The 9,372-nt window shown below is 32.8% G+C and overlaps 1 pseudogene; it reads right to left on the bottom strand.

Annotated features, from left to right (window-relative positions):
- Positions 1-372: 372 nt before the first annotated feature.
- Positions 373-4,572, bottom strand: LOC106304444 (annotated as a pseudogene).
- Positions 4,573-9,372: the final 4,800 nt, after the last annotated feature.

Genomic DNA, 9,372 nt, shown 5'->3' with positions numbered 1-9,372 from the left:
CCGCGGAAAGTTCGTTCTTTATCGAATGAAACTGTAATAAACGCTTCGAGTCAGAAAAAGGTCCAAAGGGACCTAAGTTCTCCTTTTACCTATATTCGGATTTGGCTTTGATCTATTAATACTTATTTCTAAAGTTCATAAAATTAGAAATTGAGAAAATAATTCTTCTGCAATTATATATAGACGTGATTTATCTATGATTTGTATCATCAAAACGCTTTGTGTCACATTCAGAAAATACTTTTTCGTAATGTTAGTTTTAATGTTAGTTTTGTCTCAATGTGATCATTTGACTTTAAAAACTAACTTTTTCGTAAATTCCCAGCTGGGTTAAAAAAACACTTGATAATTAAAAGAGAAATCAACTCATGCAAATAATTATTCGAATACAAACGGATTAACCAACATAATACAAATAAAAGTTGAAATAGAAATGGAAATAGATGTACTACCAGCATTACAACCACACATACAGAGGGAATACAAATGGTATATATGTTGAGAGCGACACGGTTTAAGTGTCGAGAATTTTATTTGACCATCAGTTTGTGATGAATTACTCCATAGATAGGAATAATGACAATGATGTTTTTAAATGGGTATCTCTTCGATGAACAAGAAGACGATGTGCTGTTTCAGGAACTCAGGGTGGGTATAACAATCTTGGTACCGATAGAATACATCGATGACACGGGATAGGTTAAAAATTCGCATCAAAAGAGGGAAAGGACATGAATGAGGCCTCATTAGCTCTTCGTTCATGTCCTTCCATGCATCAGAAAGAAGGGTTTCTATTCCTTCCACTGCTTGTTCCTTGGAAACACCAAATTGCTTTATATAGCAGTCAATACCCGTTGCCACGTGTTCCCTTTTTTGTTCAAACTGCAAACCATAATATATTTGTCAAATGTGTTCAATTAATAAAGATGTATATACAGTTAGGACTTTATAAACTCGTTGATTCTGAAATTTAATTAAAATTTATGTACACTAGTAAGAACTCACATTTGTTTGGGACTAAGAAAATTATTTTTATTAGGGTAAATATATTTTTTTAAAGAGAAACGAAATATTTGGTCTTGAGATCAGTATAAATACAAATCTAAAGTTTATAAATTTATCATTCACATAATTAATACACAAACCTTAAACATGTATTTGACTCGATTCATTTTGCTTCAGTTGATTTCTTATAAGCTTATTTATGTTTGTTTATAACAAAATTCGAATAATAAAATATTAATTGCTCACCTCGTAGCTAGAAATGTCATCTGTGAATCGACTAATTATCTCGGAAGCTACCCTAATTTTGGGGTTTGAGCTTAACCATTCAAAAGCATCAACAGTTGCGACATCTCCCATTCCCGCGAATGTCATGGCAATCAAGGGATAGTAACCGGAAGACAATATCGCATTCTCTTTATACTCGTCAAATGTAGCAGTATAATCTTCTTTCAACCACTTTGCCTCTCTCATATATCCATTCGCCGTTGTCTTCAACTGATTGTAAAGAATTCGTTAGATTTGAATATAAACAAGAAAATCTGGTATGAATTTAACATTTAAACCAAAATTATGAAATATAACATTTAAGACAATATATATGAAACAAAATGATATTGACGGTTGATTAATTCTTGCGGTCTTAACTGATTTCTTAAGATGGAAGCCACAGCCTGACCTTCCTTCGTTCTCAAGTTCCTCTTCAAGTTTATCATAGAAATCTACCATGATACGGTACACGTACTTTATGCTCTCAGGTATCATGTTAGGCGGAGCGGGAAGCCACCTATTAAAGCCAACCATATCATGTGAGTCATAGCCATATAGAAAATTCAAAATCTACAGTACATGGTTTATAATTTTAGTTATTTTTGGAAATTTAGTACTTTTCCATTGCATCTGTGAAAATCTCAAGTTCCTTCATTGTGCCATACGCATCATACGTATCATCAAGAATTGTGAATAGGATTAGTGCAATAGCTGTTTTAACTCGTGCTTGAGAATAATGAGGCTCGAAATATGCCCCAAGTGACCACAAGTACGCCTCTGCTATCCGATGCCTTGTGTATGTTATTTTAGATTTAATTTCCATTTCTTCGTACCACCTGAAATGTAATGGGGAAAAAAATATCAACTTCATTTCACACATACTTTTACACGCGTTGAGCGGCTCAAATAGTTACCTTGTTACGCAAGCAAGCTCTTTGCGGTGCAGCTTTTGAAGCATGTTAAAATCTATCTTTGCAAACTCAAGTAAAACTGCGTCACGCTTCTCTTCTGCCTCGTAGTATGAGATATATTTCCTCGTTTCTATCCTCGAGATGCCTTTGTGGTAAGGATGCTCGAGGGCATTCTTGATGCGTACGGCCAGATGATAGGGGTAGGGGATAGACTAAAAAGAGATTTCTTTTAAATGACAGCTTGAAAAAGCGAGAGCTTCGTCCATAATATCTTCACCATGAGTGTTCCATTGTGAAGCTTCATACAAGCTTAATATACTGCTTGCATCTGCTATTAAGTGTTCTTCAAACTTCCCATCCTCGCCCTTGAACTTCTCAAACACATCTTGAGACGTATAAATTTTAACTTGGGTTAATGAAAATCATCCCAAGACGTAGTGTTCATCGTTTATATATGCGAAATACTCTACGATATCAGTTAAACATTTTTTTTGTTTTAAAAAATAACATACAAAGGAAAAAAAAATCTAAACAACATTAACTAAAAGTTAGAATATTTTTATTTTATATTTGGGACTGAATCTATCTTATTAAAGTTAAAAGTACCATTTTGACCTAACCCTCGACTCTCCTAATTATTTACAACTTATGCCACTGAAAACTTAACTAATCCTACATTTTAACATTAGTTAATATTTTGTCATTTAAAGTAATCATCAAACGTGATCTTAACTTACATAAATCGTTTTCATTTGGTGTTGCAATTAATGAATTTAGACATAACTCATATATTCATCTAAACAATACTAAAATCAATTTAGTTGCAGGATGTCAAATACATATATTATAATTCTAAACGAAAATCACGTTATTATGGGTATTGTAACTACCAATTCACATTAAAAATAATATTATCAGTTTTTAATATGAAACGAGATGAACCAAACTATTTATAAGATGATTATTAATGGTTTGATTTTCGTTTAAACCGGATTCAGTGTAGTTATATGTTCAAAATTTTAGATTGACTTCCACGTATAATGCTACAAAAACTAAAGCACGGAGAGTTGCCATATTCTTCTACATCTTTAATATAATCTTCCCAAAAAATAGACTGTTAATTAATTTTATCCATAATTAATTGTATTTATAAATTAATATCCATATTGAATTAATACAGCCTAATCAATATTCTTGAGTTATTCATAGAACATATATTTTAACTAATTCACAAAGTATTTTTCATATTTTGCGCTTGCATTTTTAATAATTAATATGATATATTAGCATATATATGCAGCCGATTTAATTGTTAAAATGAAATATTACATTATATTTATAAAAAAAACAAATTAACATTCAATACAAATAATAATTTAAAGCTTTCTACGTATAACAAATATATACACTACAAGAAAACAAGGAGGTTCCCGATGGAATTCCCCACGGAAATAAATCGGTCGGTATTTACTGAGGGAAAACCGACATATATTGGTCGGAATACATTTCCCGAGAACTCGTCGGGATTCCATTGATATTTCCCGACCAAAAATCGACGGCCCAAAATTTGTCGGAAAATACCGAGGGGTTTCTGACGATGACGACAAGCCCGTCGGTAATATAAAAATGAAAATAATTACCAGCGGAAAGTTGATTCCCTACAGATTCCCGACGATATTTTCCCTCGGGATCCGCCTGTTTTCTTGTAGTGATATATATATGTATATAAAAGATAAAGCAAAAATCCGTGTGGTGATTAAGGTTTTTGATTTATTATTTAGAGTATGGGATAAGGGTAAGAGATTACGGTCTGTATGGTAGTTTAGTTATTTTACATATTTGCCATATATATTTATATGAAAATAATATAAAAATAAAAATAATTACCAGCGGAAAGTTTGAATCCGAACTGCCTGAAAACTTGGAAAAGCAACCCAACAGTGTACAAATTGCATTCATCACGCCGTATCAACCAATCAAAATCAAGACTGTCAAATAAATTTCCCAACTGCTCTACAATGTCTATCTCAAAGTGATACGAGACACCAAGGCGACATAGAGAGTCGATGAACTTGATGTTATTTGTCGGATTCACTTTTGAAGCCATAAACGATTCCTTCACAGCCTCCTTTAGAGTACTATGCTTTTCTTTTAGCGTCTCAGTACTTCCCTATACGGAAATGGAGTAATATCATGAGAAAATGTTTCCACAATATGCTAAGGATGTCAAATATAATGATTGAATTGAACAATTAATATGAAAGAATATACGTACAAGCTCAGACTTTGAGAAATAAGTTGAGAGATCTTCCCAGATGTTGGCTGAATAATCAGCTAGCGGGCGGTGGACTTCACTCTCCATGCTCATGTTTACGTTAGCAAGCACCTGTGTTTCAGAAGGCTATACCAAAATGAGGGAGCGCTCTATACATTTATATAAGAAACTCGAAACAACCATTACATGAAGGTGTTTGTTCACGATTTAGGCAAGGTTAAAAGTTCCACCATAGAAACAATTTCTGGTCCATCTTTGGCTTTTAGGATAGTAGACAATAACAATGGCCCCGTTTAATGAATTGGTTAACGTGCGAATCCATGATATCACTAGTTGACAAAAAATGCATTTCATTCCGTTTATTTTAACATGTGAATCTGGTTAGAAGTTGCGTGTCCAAGTCTGGTGCCAGACCTTCTGCATCAGCTGCACACTGTCGACTTGAATAGAGGGCTACTACTTCTTGATTCTCCAACACGTACAACCCATTACGACGTGGTCCCTTTGACACTACTCTCTGAGTTTCCAAGTCAATCACACACACTTTAGAAGCATCAAAATAGACACCACAAGGATAATCATCGCATAATTTGGAGACTGACAGCAGGGATTTCTGAATCTCAGGACATACAAGCACGTCATTAAGATAGATTTTACCTGACGTGTTAGAGAGTGTGACAGAGCCCATGTGAGTGATGAGGAGGTAAGTTCCATCAGCCACCATTACAGTATCGTTCCCATTGTACGTTTCTGCAGCTTGAAGGTTTGTGGTGGATGCAGTGACATGAGCTGAAGCACCTGAGTCCGGGAACCATTCTTTTCCATTCTGATCTGCTACTTGAAGGGACGAGAAAGCTTGAGCGTTTGTCATTGTTGCAGCACCATTGTAGTTGTTGTCAAATCTGTTGTAGCATTTGAGCTCCTCCTTTCCGTATACAGAGCCGTTGCTCTGTTTTGTCGTGTCTCTCCTTTGGATCATCTGAGCCGAACATGATGGATTTGTGCTCTGTTGGGCCATTGAGGTCAGTCCCATTGTCATGTTTACCATAATTTCCATTGTCAACCGAATTAACACAATCATTAGTAATTTCTGTTTCCATTGAAAATCCAATATAACACAATCATTTCCATTGTTTAACATTTTACATTGTCAACCGAATTATATATAGCTAAAACATCAAAAAATCCAACCTTGAAAAGAAGCATATCTGAAGTTCGAAAAATTGATAGGTTGCCTTTTTTATAAATTTCTGTAACTTTCTTTTTTTGTAAATTAAATTTCTGTAACTTCTGATGAGAAAAAAAAAAATCATGAGCATCGGCTCCTCTCCCTCGACAACTACAACAGTCTTAACCCATTTACCAGGTACATTGTTCAACCAAATCTTCTTCAAGTTTATTTTATTTTTTTGAGAAGTATCCCTTCTATTTTGTAACGGGTTCTCATCAGTAGGTTTTATTCTTTTCGAATGTTTTTTCTTCGATAAAAAGGTGTACAAAGGTTGAAATTGATATATCGTATCATTACAACAAAGAAGGGAACTTTTCACATATAGTTCCAAAAGCTTGCCAAGCCAATGGTGCTCTAGATCAGACGAGTTTTTCATAATTTGGGCATGTCATTTTAGATTAAAGATTACGACGTAACACTCTAATTCGAAAATATGGTGGTATATATATTTATATTTAAAATAATTCGGTTACATATGTCAGTTAAATAATTTCATCAATATCTACTAATGTCTAAACAAATTATCAGGCACAATGATCAACAAATGAGTGTCTATATCCGGAATCAAACGAGTGTTTATATTTTCATGAGTTTTTTTGTATTTTCGATTTTGTGTATTTTGTATTAATTGTATTGTAATTTTTTTTTATAATAATTAACTTTATTTTTATTAATATATTTTTTATGTTGTATAAGATTAAAATTATAAAACACTAAAATCATAACTATAAAAGGTAATAAGATTATTTAAAAGACATATAATTGCAAAGACTTAAAATTTGATGTTTTTGTAATAAACATGAAATTTGTACCCTAGAACTTCAACTATGAAATTCACTATTCATGACGTTGGTTTTGGAGTAATTAAAATTTCATATTTGAAGTTTTTAAATTCATATACTATTATAAAAACATTCTTTAGTTAAAAAAATGTAATCCTTCTCTTTTGTAAGGTTTCTCAATTCACAAGGTTTTATTTTTTTCGAATATGTCCATCACATGAGACTTTTCTTCAACAAAATGGCGTACAAAAAAACTAAGAAAAAACTTAAAAATCACATGTAGTCTTAAAAGCTTGCCAAGCCGATGGTGATGTATCTATCACAATTTAGTCATGGGTCAATTATCCACCGGCCATATACCAAATTTTGTTATATGTTGTTCTGATACACATGCAATATATTATATATCCATCACGTGGGTTTTTTCTTCAACAAATGGTGTACAAAGGTTGAAACTGATATATCATATAGTTTTTTTTTTTTGCTAAAATGATATATTTCCAAGGAAGAAACAACTTATTCCACATATACATAGGTCCAAAAGCTTGGCAAAGTGATGGTGCTCTAGATACAGAATCAAAGGAGGACAATTTAGTTATGCGTCAGTTATCCACCATAGATCATCCAGGACGACAATGATGATAAATTAAGAGAAACGTTCTGAGTACATACCAATTAGGATATTTGATTGTTTTTCTCATGTGGAATACCAAATTGGTTTTGTTAATTTCTAAAATGTCAAAGTTGTACCATTTGTACCAGTAATACTCGTCTAATATATAATAAAAAATTATATCAATTGTGTATATGTCTAGTTTTAGGGGTTGTACCAATATTTTACATTATAGGTTTGTAAAAATATGTTCGAATAATATGACTAATGTAGTTAACATACCTTAAAAATATATAGTATATAATATAAAATTAGGAGTATAATGTAGTAATTTAACAACAATTTGAAAAAAAAGTTAAATAAAATAGATGAAATTTTGTCATTATATACCAATTAGGATATTTGCTTCTCTATTTTATATGTAAAACAAGATTTATTAGTCGTGTCTAGTAACTACATATTATATATAAATTATAATATTTATATACGAGTTATACCAGTTATACAATTTTTAACATGTTTAGTTGTACGAGTTATATTAGTTATACTCGGTCGAATGAAAGAATTAGATAAGGAAGATTGTGTGGCTGTGAATTGTTAATGTGGTTGAAATTAAAAAAAAAAAAATAAATAAGAAAATATAATTGTAAATTCAGTGGCCAAGATTAAAATATAAAGATAAGATCTGATGGCTAAGGGTGAGCTATCATTAATGACAAAATTGTTATTTACATAGCCCTTGGTCCATGTAGATTAATTTAGGAAGTTGTAGATTTTTTTGAAGGCATTTGGTCTATATCAGATTTTTGTCCGTATGAAACCATCATTTCGTCTTCTAAACTTTTTTCCATCAGGTGTTTATTTCTCCTAACACGTGAGATCACAAATAAAGGAAGTAAGAAAATCATTGAGTGACTTTCTAGTTTTTTTTGGGGTAGTCTACTCTTACTTTGATTGCTTCTTTTATTTTTTCTTGTGCCACGTACAATGACTCGATGAATTTGAAGAAACTGCATCCATGCGGAAAGGACCATGAATACATATATTCACATGTTAGTAAAAACTGTACTATAGCCATTACATATATCACCATTTGAGCTTGCTCTGTAAATAATTAGCAAGAAGATGGAAACATGAATAGCCTCTAAAAAAAATTTTAGAGCCATTACCGCGGAATCTTAGTGGGGTTCTAAAAAAAATTTACTGCATGGACCTCACAGAACCATAAGAATCGGTTACAGAAGTTATGAAATAAGGATCGATTTTGGAATGTTTCTTGCACTATTCGCTGGTCCCACTGACACTTGACGGCTCGCGATCGGTTCATTTTTGATTTTTTTTTTTATTTCAGACAAAAAAGAAAAAACAAAAAACAAAAAGAATTTCCTAAGAAACTGTACGACCGGTTTCAGCGATAATTATGCTCTGAGTTACCTAATGTATATGTTTTACATTTTGAGTAAACGACCCAACAATAGAATCATAAACCTGAGCAAAAAAAAACTTGTACGTACTCGTAGGAGTTGTACGTACTCCTAGGAGTTGTAACTTGTAAATGAACATGTAGCGTTTAACAATATGAAAGAGATATGTCTGTAACCCGACGTTGGTGGTCGAGTGGCGTGAGGCGGCTCGTAATGGTTCTAAGGGCCGCGAGTTCGAACCTCCCCCTCAGATTAACCCCTAGGCCGGGCCACCCGGGCCCACCCTGCTACTTCTGGGGTGGAAATGACGTGGCTGCTACGGGCTTCGAGGGATGTCTGGATCCCGGCCTGGGACCCTCGGTTAAAAAAAAAAAGAAAAAAAAAGAGATATGTCTGCATCAATAAATTCAAACAAGGGGTCTACGAACAAATAATAAACATGAGCACCCTAATGTTTGTTTCCACATTTCAAATTTTCAAAAGGTCGATATAGTTTTTATTTTTTATTTTTGTTCAAAGGTCGATATAGTTTTTATTGTTTGGTTGGTTGGTTTAAAACTGTGTGTGGATGGATGAACAATGCATTGAAAGCTGCACATACCTTTTCTTTTTCTCTCCTCCTTTACATCTGTAAATTTTGCAATAAATGTAATTTTTCTATCAAAATATCATAACAAAAGAAAACAATTAATGTCTGTCTCCCTTGCATTCCACATGGGATTCCTAAACGTCAAAAACCCCATTTTTCAGAATTAGGTGAAACATTATTTTCATATTAACTAGTAGTAATATATAAAAAAACCGTCCATATATATGTCTGCCATTTAATTTGTTTAACTAAACCACTTTTTTAATTTGTTTAAC

Source organism: Brassica oleracea, chromosome C7, assembly GCF_000695525.1.
Source record: "Brassica oleracea var. oleracea cultivar TO1000 chromosome C7, BOL, whole genome shotgun sequence".
In the NCBI taxonomy this organism is placed as follows: domain Eukaryota; kingdom Viridiplantae; phylum Streptophyta; class Magnoliopsida; order Brassicales; family Brassicaceae; genus Brassica; species Brassica oleracea.
The sequence above is the reverse complement of the archived record's forward strand: the minus strand, read 5'-3'. Positions and strand labels throughout refer to the sequence as shown.